The sequence below is a fragment of the Euwallacea similis genome, unplaced genomic scaffold (assembly GCF_039881205.1).
Source record: "Euwallacea similis isolate ESF13 unplaced genomic scaffold, ESF131.1 scaffold_64, whole genome shotgun sequence".
NCBI lineage: Eukaryota > Metazoa > Arthropoda > Insecta > Coleoptera > Curculionidae > Euwallacea > Euwallacea similis.
In genome coordinates this window covers 83,583-99,095 of record NW_027098689.1, presented here as the reverse complement: position 1 = coordinate 99,095, position 15,513 = coordinate 83,583, and the positions used below count along the sequence as shown (strand labels likewise).

Genomic DNA, 15,513 nt, shown 5'->3' with positions numbered 1-15,513 from the left:
TAGGCAGAAACGATCGAAATCGATAAGAAAGATCGTTTCATAACGGAATTTGCTCAAATCGTCCGATTTTGACGAGTTTCGGCCAAATCGGTCTATTTTGGCTTCCAATTGCACCAAATTGATGAAAACGAGCCAAAATGATAAAATAGGCAGAAACGATCGAAATCGATAAGAAAGATCGTTTCATCACGGAATTTGCTCAAATCGTACGATTTTGACGAATTTCGGCCAAATCTGTCTATTTTGGCTTCCAATTGAACCAATTTGATGAAAACGTGCCGAAATGATAAAATAGGCAGAAACGATCGAAATCGATAAGAAAGATCGTTACATCACGGAATTTGCTCAAATCGTCCGATTTTGACGAATTTCGGCAATATCTGTTTATTATGGCTTCAAATTGAACCAAATAGATGAAAACGTGCCAAAATGATAAAATAGGCAAAAACGAGCGAAATCTGTCAGAAACGATCGTTTCATCACGGAATTTGCTCAAATCGTCCGATTTTGACGAGTTTCGGCCAAATCTGTCTATTTTGGCTTCCAATTGCACCAAATTGATGAAAACGAGCCAAAATGACAAAATAGGCAGAAACGATCGAAATCGATAAGAAAGATCGTTTCATCACGGAATTTGCTCAAATCGTCCGATTTTGACGAATTTCGGCCAAATCTGGTAAAACTTGATTCAAATTGAACCAAATAGATGAAAACGTGCCAAAATGATAAAATAGGCAAAAACGAGCGAAATCTGTCAGAAACGATCGTTTCATCACGGAATTTGCTCAAATCGTCCGATTTTGACGAATTTCGGCCAAATCTGTCTATTTTGGCTTCAAATTGAACCAAATAGATGAAAACGTGCCAAAATGATAAAATAGGCAAAAACGAGCGAAATCTGTCAGAAACGATCGTTTCATCACGGAATTTGCTCAAATCGTCCGATTTTGACGAGTTTCGGCCAAATCTGTCTATTTTGGCTTCCAATTGAACCAATTTGATGAAAACGTGCCGAAATGATAAAATAGGCAGAAACGATCGAAATCGATAAGAAAGATCGTTTCATCACGGAATTTGCTCAAATCGTCCGATTTTGACGAATTTCGGCCAAATCTGTCTATTTTGGCTTCCAATTGAACCAATTTGATGAAAACGTGCCGAAATGATAAAATAGGCAGAAACGATCGAAATCGATAAGAAAGATCGTTTCATCACGGAATTTGCTCAAATCGTCCGATTTTGACGAATTTCGGCCAAATCTGTCTATTTTGGCTTCCAATTGAACCAATTTGATGAAAACGTGCCGAAATGATAAAATAGGCAGAAACGGTCGAAATCGATAAGAAAGATCGTTTCATCACGGAATTTGCTCAAATCGTCCGATTTTGACGAATTTCGGCCAAATCTGTCTATTTTGGCTTCAAATTGATCTAAATTGATGAAAACGTGCCAAAATGACAAAATAGGCAGAAAGGATCGAAATCGATAAGAAAGATCGTTTCATCACGGAATTTGCTCAAATCGTCCGATTTTGACGAATTTCGGCCAAACCTGTTTATGTTGGCTTCCAATTGAACCAATTTGATGAAAACGTGCCGAAATGATAAAATAGGCAGAAACGATCGAAATCGATAAGAAAGATCGTTTCATCACGGAATTTGCTCAAATCGTCCGATTTTGACGAATTTCGGCAAAATCTGTCTATTTTGGCTTCCAATTGAACCAATTTGATGAAAACGTGCCGAAATGATAAAATAGGCAGAAACGATCGAAATCGATAAGAAAGATCGTTTCATCACGGAATTTGCTCAAATCGTCCGATTTTGAAGAATTTCGGCCAAATCTGTTTATTATGGCTTCAAATTGAACCAAATAGATGAAAACGTGCCAAAATGATAAAATAGGCAAAAACGAGCGAAATCTGTCAGAAACGATCGTTTCATCACGGAATTTGCTCAAATCGTCCGATTTTGACGAGTTTCGGCCAAATCTGTCTATTTTGGCTTCAAATTGAACCAAATAGATGAAAACGTGCCGAAATGATAAAATAGGCAGAAACGATCGAAATCGATAAGAAAGATCGTTTCATCACGGAATTTGCTCAAATCGTCCGATTTTAACGAATTTCGGCCAAACCTGTTTATGTTGGCTTCCAATTGAACCAATTTGATGAAAACGTGCCGAAATGATAAAATAGGCAGAAACGATCGAAATCGATAAGAAAGATCGTTTCATCACGGAATTTGCTCAAATCGTCCGATTTTGACGAATTTCGGCCAAATCTGTTTATGTTGGCTTCCAATTGAACCAATTTGATGAAAACGTGCCGAAATGATAAAATAGGCAGAAACGATCGAAATCGATAAGAAAGATCGTTTCATCACGGAATTTGCTCAAATCGTCCGATTTTGACGAATTTCGGCCAAACCTGTTTATGTTGGCTTCCAATTGAACCAATTTGATGAAAACGTGCCGAAATGATAAAATAGGCAGAAACGATCGAAATCGATAAGAAAGATCGTTTCATCACGGAATTTGCTCAAATCGTCCGATTTTGACGAATTTCGGCCAAATCTGTCTATTTTGGCTTCCAATTGAACCAATTTGATGAAAACGTGCCAAAATGATAAAATAGGCAGAAACGATCAAAATCGATAAGAAAGATCGTTTCATCACGGAATTTGCTCAAATCGTCCGATTTTGACGAATTTCGGCCAAATCTGTCTATTTTGGCTTCCAATTGAACCAATTTGATGAAAACGTGCCGAAATGATAAAATAGGCAGAAACGATCGAAATCGATAAGAAAGATCGTTTCATCACGGAATTTGCTCAAATCGTCCGATTTTGACGAGTTTCGGCCAAATCTGTCTATTTTGGCTTCAAATTGAACTAAATTGATGAAAACGTGCCAAAATGACAAAATAGGCAGAAACGATCAAAATCGATAAGAAAGATCGTTTCATCACGGAATTTGCTCAAATCGTCCGATTTTGACGAATTTCGGCCAAACCTGTTTATGTTGGCTTCCAATTGAACCAATTTGATGAAAACGTGCCGAAATGATAAAATAGGCAGAAACGATCGAAATCGATAAGAAAGATCGTTTCATCACGGAATTTGCTCAAATCGTCCGATTTTGACGAATTTCGGCCAAATCTGTCTATTTTGGCTTCCAATTGAACCAATTTGATGAAAACGTGCCGAAATGATAAAATAGGCAGAAACGATCGAAATCGATAAGAAAGATCGTTTCATAACGGAATTTGCTCAAATCGTCCGATTTTGACGAGTTTCGGCCAAATCGGTCTATTTTGGCTTCCAATTGCACCAAATTGATGAAAACGAGCCAAAATGATAAAATAGGCAGAAACGATCGAAATCGATAAGAAAGATCGTTTCATCACGGAATTTGCTCAAATCGTACGATTTTGACGAATTTCGGCCAAATCTGTCTATTTTGGCTTCAAATTGATCTAAATTGATGAAAACGTGCCAAAATGACAAAATAGGCAGAAACGATCGAAATCGATAAGAAAGATCGTTTCATCACGGAATTTGCTCAAATCGTCCGATTTTGACGAATTTCGACCAAATCTGTCTATTTTGGCTTCCAATTGCACCAAATTGATGAAAACGAGCCAAAATGACAAAATAGGCAGAAACGATCGAAATCGATAAGAAAGATCGTTTCATCACGGAATTTGCTCAAATCGTCCGATTTTGACGAATTTCGGCCAAATCTGTTTATTATGGCTTCAAATTGAACCAAATAGATGAAAACGTGCCAAAATGATAAAATAGGCAAAAACGAGCGAAATCTGTCAGAAACGATCGTTTCATCACGGAATTTGCTCAAATCGTCCGATTTTGACGAGTTTCGGCCAAATCTGTCTATTTTGGCTTCCAATTGCACCAAATTGATGAAAACGAGCCAAAATGACAAAATAGGCAGAAACGATCGAAATCGATAAGAAAGATCGTTTCATCACGGAATTTGCTCAAATCGTCCGATTTTGACGAATTTCGGCCAAATCTGGTAAAACTTGATTCAAATTGAACCAAATTAATGAAAACGTGCGAAAATGATAAAATAGGCAGATACGAGCGAAATCGACAAGAAAGATCGTTTCATCACGGAATTTGCTCAAATCGTCCGATTTTGACGAATTTCGGCCAAATCTGTCTATTTTGGCTTCCAATTGCACCAAATTGATGAAAACGTGCCAAAATGATAAAATAGGCAGAAACGATCGAAATCGATAAGAAAGATCGTTTCATCACGGAATTTACTCAAATCGTCCGATTTTGACGAATTTCGGCCAAATCTGTCTATTATGGCTTCAAGTTGAACTAAATTGATGAAAACGTGCCAAAATGATAAAATAGACAGAAACTAGCGAAATCGGTCAGACACGATCGTTTCATCACGGAATTTGCTCAAATTGTCCGATTTTGACGAATTTCGGCCAAATCTGTGTATTTTGGCTTCAAATTGAACCAAATTGATGAAAACGTGCCAAAATGATAAAATAGTATTTTTTTCGAGAAGCAGAGACTTTTATCAAGAATGACTTTTTGTCGAAAAACGACATTTTTTGTCCATTTGTCCTCTTGGGCCCTCTATCTGTGGACATACTGTATATATATTTTTTTAAAATTAATATAGATTTGTTTAGAAATAAGCCACCAATAAGTATGTAATAGATGACCTTGCAGAGGGGTATGATCGCAAAATTTTACATTTATTTCCCTATCACTGCATATTCAACCCTATTAAATTAGTTTGGGGAATTGCAAAGAATTATTACAATAGGCATATTGGTATGGATGGTAAAACTGTAAAAGACTGTTTGAATATGTGACATGAAGCTTTGGATATGATAACTCCAAATATGTGAAAAAATTCAATACACCATACTAAGGAAGAAACCATTAGATGGTATGATAAGGAACGAATATTTAATGGAGACAAAATTCACCCTATAATTATTAACTTTAGTGATGACGAATCAGACAATGACGAAATAATGTTTGATTTGAACTAACTAGACAATATGTGGGCTACTACATGTACTATGTATGTATAATATGTAAGGATCGTAATGAATCATCACTGATGATGGACTTTATTAGCCATAGTTTCTCATTGATGGACATATGGCTTTTTCTATTGAACAGGGGCTATAGAAACGCCATTGCTCCCTTAGCTTTTGCAATGGCTGCCTTTATGTGGGCGCCATAAAACGAGTTTTAAGAGATTTGTGGCGGAGCCAGCAGCGTAGTGCACTCCGAACCAGAGCAACATCTTGATTTTGTAGAGAATTTAAATAACAGCGGGAAAACACTTTCCGTAACGGTTTTCGGGAATACATTCCGGAATGTTTGACCAAAAGCTCTATAAAACCGTTGATCACATCAATAACCTCCTCTTTTCTCTTTTGAACTTTGTCTCCTTCACATGTACTCCAACTGGTAACAATCATACTTTGTACACAGTAGATATAAGTTTATTCTATGTTTAGTAATAAAACATTTAACGTTCCTGTTTTATGAATTTGTGTGGAAATCCTACTTCTAACACCCACCGGAAAACGCCTAGTGATTCCATGCATTGACGACAGGACAGATTGTTTTCTTGTTAAAGGTTAACGAATTGTGGCGGAGCCAGCAGCGCGGTGCAGTGTCACCCGTCTATTAATAACAGTGACAGTGCATTGCGAACCAGAGCAACATCTCAGTTCTGTAGAGAACTAAAACAACGGCGGGAAAACATTTTCCGTAACGGTTTCAGGGAATACATTCTGGATAGTTCGATCAAAAACCATATAAAACCGTTGATCACACCACCAACGGTCTCTTTCTCTTTTGGGCCTCGTCTCCTCCACATGTACTCCAACTGGTAACAATCATACTCTGTACACAGTAGATATAAGTTTATTCTAAGTTTAGTAGTAATAAAACATTTAACGTTCCTGTTTACGAATTCTGTGTGGAAATCCCATTTCTGACACTCAATGGAAAACGCCTAATGATTCCATACTTCGACGACGGACCAGAATCCTTTCTGTACTTCCGCTTCTGTCACCCGTTATATGTGAGTGTTACTTGCCAATGCAAGTTCTCGAAGTTGTGGCGGAGACAGCAGCACTGTAATGGATTACGTACTCTACAGCTATGGATTCCGGGAACATGCACCGACGAGTGACACTCACTCGAGCGACACTGGACAGGTGACAGTACCCGGAAGTGTAGAAAGGGTTGGTTGCCTTAAAAAGGAGCAACAGCCCTGTGGAATCTCTCTTCTCTTCTTCCTCAGACTCTTGACCCGACCTTCGTGCTATACACGTCGCTGCTGAACGCTTACTATTCTGATTGATTTAGACAGTTATCTTTATTATTTCAATATATTTATTTTCGTTATAAAATAAGTGAACGATCCTGTGTCGTGTGTTTTGATCGCCCTAGCCACTCCTAGACAGCCGATCTGAAAACCCCACGTAGACAACCAGGACAAAGTAAATAGCTCTGGAGTGAGTAATGTACCACACATTTACTACATAACAATAACTTACCGGCATTACAGTTTCCTTCCGAAATCAATAATGGAATTTTTGACCACGTGCCCTACGAATACCAAATTTCTTATTGTGCTCCTAACCTAATAAGAATGTTTATTTCGCACAAAACAGGTGAAGGAAAAAAGTTACAATGGATTGTACGTATACGTTTACCCTGTTTTTATACTATTAAAGTCAATTTTTTTATTTTCAGTCAAAAACATATTGTATTTGTGGAAGTCATTTCAAAGGCATAAATTGAAGATGGCAAACTCGTTCCCATGTACAGTAGCTTTTTCAAACGAGAACACTATAGTACATGGCAATTTGTCATTTTATGGGACTCTAGGAGAAAGAAGAATAGAAATTTGTTCTCCAAACTGGAAAACCATCATTTTACTGAATCAGATAACGGGCACTACCCCAGAGGGACAATCGATAAGGTTCTCTTTATTAGATGAGAGAACTGTTACGATAAATTTCCCCGATGAAGCCACCACACATGCTGTACGGGAAGCATTTGAGATTTTTGAAAGGTAATCAGCGAGAGGTTTGCAGTTTTTTGTGTACTAATTATTTATGTTTGTTTCAGAAAAGAATTTGGTATAACACCACCTAGCAGTAGTGAAAGTGAATAGTATTCACTTCTTCTTTGGTTTACAAGACCAATATTTTTATTAAATTATTAAAACAATGATAATGTTTTCAAGATTAAGATCTTTTTCTTTTTCTTTTCTTTTTTTTTTCGGGTCTTGTTTCTTATATTTTAAGTAATAAGCATTTTTTGTTAATACTTATTAGCTTGGAGTCAATGGTTTTATCTATTTATATACTTATGTTTTTATATTTTGCTCAATATAATTCAGAAAGTTTTATTAATATAATTTATTTGTCTTTAAGAGTTTGTGAAGGGGCCCTAGGTTTAACCTTGTTAGTTGTTCTTGTTCGAACTCATGGAATAGATATAGTTTCTATTTTTGATAATTTGTGATAATGGATTTAATTTTTATGATGTTTGGGTTGTTAATTATTTCTTTTTTAACAAGGTTTTGGTTTTCTAGATTTTGTGTAGTTATTTTGTCTTTTTTACTTTTTATGAAATTGGGTTTTGGTGCTGAATTTTTTAATGTTTCTTGTGGGCTGGGGTTTGATTTATTATCTTTCACTTTGGTTGGTTTGAGGATTTAGATTTGTTTTTTAATATTGTTAGCAAGGGGTGAAATTAGTAAGCTAAATATTTTTAAAAATATATTTGTTTTTGTTGTCTTAGTTCTTATGATTAGTTTAGTAATTGCTTTTATATCTATGAATATGTTTAGATTTTATTTATTTTTTGAGGTTAGCCTTATTCCTACACTTATTTTAATTATTGGGTGGGGAAACCAGCCTGAACGAGTTTTAGCTGGTATATATCTATTGTCTTATACTTTATTGGTTTCTTTACCTATAATAATAGGTTTTTTTTTTTTTATTACTACAATTGTAGGTTGGAGATGTATTTTTTTAGTGGATTAGATAATATTTTTATTTATTTTTGTATAAGATTGGTTTTTTTTGTTAAAATTCCTATATTTTTAGTTCATTTATGGTTACCTAAGGCTCACGTTGAGGCTCCAGTCTCTGGTTCTATAATTTTGGCTGGTATTATATTAAAGCTGGGTGGTTATGGTTTATTTCGTACAATGCAGATTTTATTTCAAGTTGGTGTAAAATTAAATTTAATATTTATTATAATTTCAATTGTAGGTGCAGTTTTTATTTCTTTAATTTGTGTTCGTCAAAGTGATATAAAAATATTAATTGTTTATTCTTCTGTTTCACATATAGGTCTTATTTTAGCTGGTATTTTAACTTATAATCTTTGAGGTTCATGGGGTGCTTTGGGGTTGAAGCTAGCCCATGGTTTAAGTTCTTCTGGATTATTTTGTATTGCAAATTTACTTTATGAACGTACACATAGGCGTAGAATATTTATAAATAAAGGATTTATAAATATTTTTCCTAGGCTGGCTTTATGGTGATTTCTTTTGTGTTCTTCCAATATATCTGCTCCTCCTTCTTTTAACCTTGTTGGTGAAATTATTTTGATTAATTCAGTTTATTTATATAGAGAGTATGCACTTTTTTAAATATTTTTTATGGTTTTTTATAGAGGGGTATATTCTTTGTTTTTATATTCTTTTACTCAGCATGGTCAGTATTATTCAGGTCTCTTTTCTGTTAGGCAGATTAGTAGGCGAGAATATTTGTTGTTATTTTTTCATTGGGTGCCTTTAAATTTATTATTTTTGAAGGGTGAAATTTTCTTTTGTTGAGTTTGCTTAAATAGTTTAAAATAAAATGTTAACTTGTGGGGTTAGAGATATAAATACTTATTTTAAGCAATTTTTTATTGTACTGTGTTTTCTTATATTTTATTAGGGTTTTCTGGTCTTATGTTTTTACTGAGTATAATATTTTCTTTTTTGGGATTAAATTTGTTATTTGAGTTTAATTTATTTTATCTTTTGCAGTCTGGGGTTGATGTTGTTTTGTGAGTTGATTGAATAACTTGCCTTTTTATAAGGTTTGTTCTTTATATTTCAGGTTTAATTTTTAGATATAGAAAAGAGTATATATTAGGTGATATTTTTATAAAACGTTTTATTTTTTTGATAATTATGTTTGTGTTGTCTATGATGATATTAATTATTTCTATAAATTTGGTATCCATTTTAGTAGGTTGAGATGGTTTAGGTCTTGTTTCTTATGCATTAGTAATTTATTACTAGAATGTAAAGTCTTTTAATGCAGGAATGCTTACGGCTTTATCTAATCGAGTTGGTGATGCTGCTATTTTAATAAGTATTGTTTTAATGAGAGGGTCTGTAGGAAGATGAAATTTTTTGTTTTTTAATTCAAGAGATTCTAGGATAAGTCTCGTGGCTGTTTTATTAATTTTAGCTACGATAACTAAAAGGGCTCAGATTCCTTTTTCATCTTGGCTACTAGCGGCTATAGCCGCCCCTACTCCTGTTTCTTCTTTAGTTCATTCTTCAACTTTAGTTACTGCTGGTGTGTACTTATTAATTCGTGTTGATAATTTACTTAGGTCAAGGATATTAGATGTTTTATTATTTCTGGCTTTATTTACTATGTTTATAGCTGGTTTATCAGCTAATTTTGAGTGGGATTTAAAAAAAATTATTGCTCTTTCTACTTTATCTCAGCTTGGATTAATAATTAGGATTTTATGTCTTGGTGGTGCAAGTTTAGCTTTTTTCCATTTGTTGACTCATGCTTTGTTTAAGGCTTTATTGTTTATATGCGCTGGAGTAATTATTCATAATTTAGGAGATGTTCAAGATATTCGTTTTATAGGTGGGCAGGTGTATTTTTTACCTTTTACTTGTATGTGTATGAGAGTTAGAAATTTTGCATTGTGCGGGCTTCCTTTTATGGCAGGATTTTATTCTAAAGATTTAATTGCTGAGATTTTATCAATAAATGTTTCGGGATGATTAGTATATATTATTTTTTATACATCAATTGGTTTAACGGTCTCATACACTATTCGTTTATCTTATTATATTTTCTTCGGGGATTATAATGTAATAGCACTTAGATGTTTAAATGAAAAAAATAATGAAGTTATAAATAAGATAATAATAGGTTTAATATTTTTTCTTGAATTTTTATTTTTAACCCATATTTTATTATTCTTCCTGTTAGTATAAAAATAATAACTTGTTTCCTGATTTTAGCAGGGGGATTTTGTGGTAAAGAGGTTTATTATGGTATAAAATATTTTTATAAAAGGGTTAAAAATAGAAGTTATTATTTTTTAATATTCGTTTCAGGAATATGAAACATGCCTATTTTATCAACTTTGGGTATTTGTGGACCCTTTTTATTTGTAGGCAAGAAGTTTTATAAGGAGTTTAATCATGGTTGATTAGAATATTATGGAAAAGGGGGCCTATCTAGACTTCTTTCTTGGCTATCTTTAAGTTTCCAGATTTTTAGACTTAATCATATTAAGATTTATTTTTTAATTTTTATATTTTTTATAGGATTAGTTGTTTTAATTATTTATTTAAATGGCTTAAATATAGAGCATGGTGCTGAAGATACCAAGGTAGTCGTAGACTTTTAAATATTTAAAGAAGAGTTTTCTTCAACTTAACAATGAAAGTGTTATGTTTTTTTAAACTATATAAACAAGAGCCAAAAACAGAGTTTCACTGCTTAAGAGCAAAGTTAGAAGCTTTTTCTTGAATAACCTGGCTCTTTAATTGGGTATGAATACCATTGACGTCATTAACAGTGAAGTACCTCTATTTTGGTTTCAATTAATGGGAAAATGGAGGTGGGCTAACACCAAAATTTTAGTATTTAGATATAATAGATTTTTTAATTGGAAATTAAATATAATTGTTTATATTATATAAGTAATGATTATCTACCTCATCAATAAATAGAGATGTATAAAAATAGCCATACTACATCTACGAAGTGTCAGTATCAGGCGGCTGCTTCGAATCCAAAGTGATGGGTTGAGGAAAAGTGGTTTTTATATAAACGAATTAAGCATACTAATAGGAAAGTTGATCCTACAATTACGTGAAGACCATATAGCCCGGTTGTTATAAAAAAGGTTGAGCCGTAGACTCTATCAGCGATGGAGAATGGTGCCTCTAAATATTCGAATCCTTGGAGTACTGAAAAATATGCTCCTAGTACTACTGTTAGGGTAAGGCCTTGTAAGGCTTGTTTAAAGTTGTTTTCTATTAATCTATGATGAGCTCATGTAATTGTAAGACCTGAGGTTAATAAAATTAGGGTATTTAATAATGGGATTTCTAGGGGATTGAATGGGTGAATTTCTTTTGGTGGTCAATTTAACCCTAGTTCAATTGTAGGGGATAGACTTGAGTGAAAAAAGGCTCAAAAGAATTCTAGAAACAAGAAGATTTCTGAGATAATAAATAAAATTATTCCTCATTGTAATCCTTTTGCTACTTTTACAGTGTGGTGACCCTGAAAGGTTCTTCTCTCGGGTGATATCTCGTCATCATTGATAGGCTGAGATTATTGTTAATAATAGCCCTAAGAATAGTAGGTCTGTTTTTATTAAATGGAATCATTTAATTACTCCTATTAATATAGTAAATACTCTTAAAGATGTTATTGGATTATGGGGTATAGAAATAAAAGAATCTAAGACAGATCGTTTCTGTTAGAACTCTAATTTCTTTATTACAGTCAGAAGGCACGTGTTAACGGTCAAAAGATCTGTAACGAACTAACTACTAAAAAGACTCACACTTTTACCACCCATCAGTATTAAAAGGGTCAAACACTGCAACCATTCTCTTGATTTATTGTCCTGGTCATCTGGTCTTTACATGGGTGAAAATACTAACTTCAAGAAACAAAAGACCCAAAAAACCCATACTTTCTTCTTTCTTCTGTTGTAAGAAAAGGAGTCATAAATTGAACAAACTTGACTCTTACAGACAATAAATTTGAGAACATAAAGACTATTGAATTTTGGACGTGAACACTTGTATCAGAAATCCAACACACCCCCTCAAAATTTAATTGGCTTTCTCTTACTAGCATAGTTATAAAGCAATGTCCAAAACTACTGATTACATACAATATCAATATTCTAATTTTCTCAATGTACCTTCTGACTGCCCTCTGGGAACGAAATACAAATGGTCCAACATTTGCTGCTCAGATTAGGGAAACCCAGGAAAACCTAATCAGACCATTAAATTTACATTATATACAAAATGTATGATTAAAAAAAATTCTCATTAATCCATATTCATTTTCCTTCTGATTTCCATAAACTTTGGTGCTGGTAGTGGTTTCGTGAACGCATCGGCTAGCTGTTGACCTGTTCCGACATATTCCAGTTTGATTAGACCTCTTTCAACCTGTTCTCTGGAAAAATGATACTTTATATCGATATGCTTTGTTTTCTTGTGATTGGTCGGATTGTTGGCTATGCTGATACAGCTGTTGTTGTCTTCATAGATAATTATAGGGACTTCCATCTTTAATTTGATACTCTCTGCCAGTGATTTTAGCCATAAGGCCTCTCTCACTGCCTCAAAGAGAGCCATATATTCAGCTTCTGTAGAGGAAGCTGCCACCGACAATTGTCTCTTTGTATTCCAGCAAATTACACAGTTCCCAAACAACTGAAATAGGTACCCTGTGGTACTTTTTCTATTATTTTCATCACTGCCCCAGTCTGAATCAGCATACCCAACCAACATATGTTCAAAATCGTTCCTTTTATACGTTAACTTAATGTCTATTGTGCCTTTCAAATACCTCAATACTCGTTTAAGACATTTCCATAACTCGTCATTATTCTTACTTGTGTACCTGCTCCAAATACTGATTGATGCGCTCAGATCAGGTCTTGTGCATACCATCAAATACATTAAATACCCTATCAAATTTCTACACGATGCATTTGTCTCTTTATCCGAATTTAAGGCTAAATAATCTAACCTGCTTTCAAGAGGAGTGCTCACAGCATTACAGTCTGCCATTTAAAATTTTTCCAAAATAGTTTTTATATACGGGACCTGATCTAACGAAATTTTACCATCTTCCCTATGAATTCTAATCCCTAAAAACAATTTTATTTCCTTTAGGTCTACCATCGAGAATCTGTGCATCAGATATAATTTAAAATTATCCATGGTCTTGATGTTTGCGGTTGCTATTACAAGATTATCGACATGTAAAACTACATAGATATTCTTATCTATGTCTCCATGATCCAAAACATATATACATGGATCAACTGGTGAATTTATAAATCCTTTCACCTTGAGAATTTGCTCAAAAACTTCAAACCAACATCGCGCTGCTTGTTTTAGACCATAAAGAACTTTATTCAATCTACAAACTTGATCTTCATTACATTCTATTCCGTCTGGTACCCTCATATAAATTTCCTCCTTTAATTTTCCGTTCAAAAAGGCGGTCTTCACATCCATATGATGTAACAACAAATTAAATTGGTTTGCAAATGCTAACATGAACCTAAAACTTGCAATTCTGGCTACAGGAGCAAATGTCTCATTATAGTCTGTAAGATATTCTTGTGAAAAACCTCTTGCAACTAACCTAGCCTTTGGTTTTATTGGGATTCCTTGTTCATCGAACTTTAAAGAAAACACCCATTTGCAATCAACTATATTTTTTCCTTGTGGTCTTGATACCAATGTCCACGTTTCATTAACCAGCAAAGAATCTATCTCGCTTTTCATAGCCTTTTCCCATTGAGCCCTATCTTCCCTAAATCTAATTTCCCGATAAGTCTTTGGAATACTATATAAAATTGATTGGACCGATAATATGTAGTTCTCGGATATGTCACCTTCATCATATGAAATAGGCGGTAGGCCCTTAAGTCTGACACTTCTCCTCGGTTCATTTTGAGGAAAACTATTTTCTTTATCATCTGATAGAGGACACTCTGTACATTCCTCTGGCCTATCACCATGCTCTAGGTTGTCAGACCTGTGCATTTCCCTTGGCATTTCACCATTATCTGATACCAGAGGTTCCACTGATTTCATAATTTTATTATCACAGCTATTTTCTAGCTCACCTACCCCAAGAGAGGGACTGGACTTTATGAAATCAGTTTCATCCACAATGACATCCCTCACAATAGCGAAACTTGCTTTTTCACTATCCCACACTTTATAGCCATTCGGTTCATTACCAACCAGTATTCCTTTCCACGATTTTTCATCGAATTTACCTCTACTGGTCTTTTCATGAACATATACAGTTGAACCGAATACCTTTAAATATTTTAATTGTGGCCTTTTTTCAAATGGTGTCTTATCATTACTCAGAACTTTGGTTGGTGTAATATTTACTAAGTAAGTAGCAGTCAAGACTGCTTCTCCCCAGAACTCTTTTTCAAGTCCTGCCCCAACAACCATAGTTCTCGCCTTTTCCGTTATGGTTCTCACCATACGTTCAGCCACACCATTTAACTGTGGGGTCCTAGGGACTGTCAAGTGGTAACTAATACCTCTTTCCATACAGTAGTCCTTCATTTCATTTGATAAATATTCCCTTCCATTATCACAATATAGATTTACTAATTTTGAATTAAATCTGGCTTCACCTTTTGCCACAAAATCTTTAAATACATTGAAAACTTCCGATTTATATTCTATTAAATATGAGACACAGTAATGTGTGTATTGATCAATAAATAAAACAAAATAATTCTTATTATTCACCGTAGGAGGAGTGACAGGACCCGCGACATCCGAGTGAACTACAAATAACGGTCTTCTAATATGATCTTTGTTCTTTTCTTTGTTAAATGGCAAACGCGATTGCTTGCCTTTTATACATGCCTCACATAATTTATCATTTACCACTACGTATTCTAAATCTTTTGTATCTTCAAACATTCCCTTATTTCTCAATTCCAAAAACTTTTGTTTTCCTATGTGCCCTAGCCTTTGATGCCAAATCTCATAACTCAACTTAGTGTTTGCTACATTAATTACCTTTGAGTTTATTGTGAAGCCAACCATAATTAAGTTATTCGACGACTTACCATACATGACGGTCTTACCACCTTTTATGATTTTACCACCATTTGCGTCGAAAACAATTGTCAAACCTGCGGCCTGCATCTTAGAGACTGAGAGCAGGTTTTGTGGTACTTCTGGGCAATACAGGACGTCTTCCAGAACTCCATTGATGCCCTGGTCACTGGTTACATTCAGGCTGCCTCTCCTTGTTGCGATGATGTACTCGCCGTGCTTTGCCACTGCAATTTTTATGGGTACACTTAGTTCCATGAAATTTTCGGCAAGGTCTTTTCTATTTATGATGTGATCCGATGCTCTAGAGTCCAGAATAAAATCCACGTGTCCTTTAATTCTCGGTTCATAAGCACACTCTTGCAT

General features: G+C 34.5%; 3 pseudogenes; 2 read left to right on the top strand and 1 right to left on the bottom strand.

The window, feature by feature from the left end:
* Nucleotides 1-6,710: 6,710 nt before the first annotated feature.
* Nucleotides 6,711-8,781, top strand: LOC136419064 (NADH-ubiquinone oxidoreductase chain 4-like; annotated as a pseudogene).
* LOC136419063 (NADH-ubiquinone oxidoreductase chain 5-like) lies at nucleotides 8,750-10,406 on the top strand (annotated as a pseudogene).
* Nucleotides 10,407-11,018: 612 nt separating this feature from the next.
* On the bottom strand, nucleotides 11,019-12,163 carry LOC136419062 (cytochrome c oxidase subunit 3-like; annotated as a pseudogene).
* Nucleotides 12,164-15,513: the final 3,350 nt, after the last annotated feature.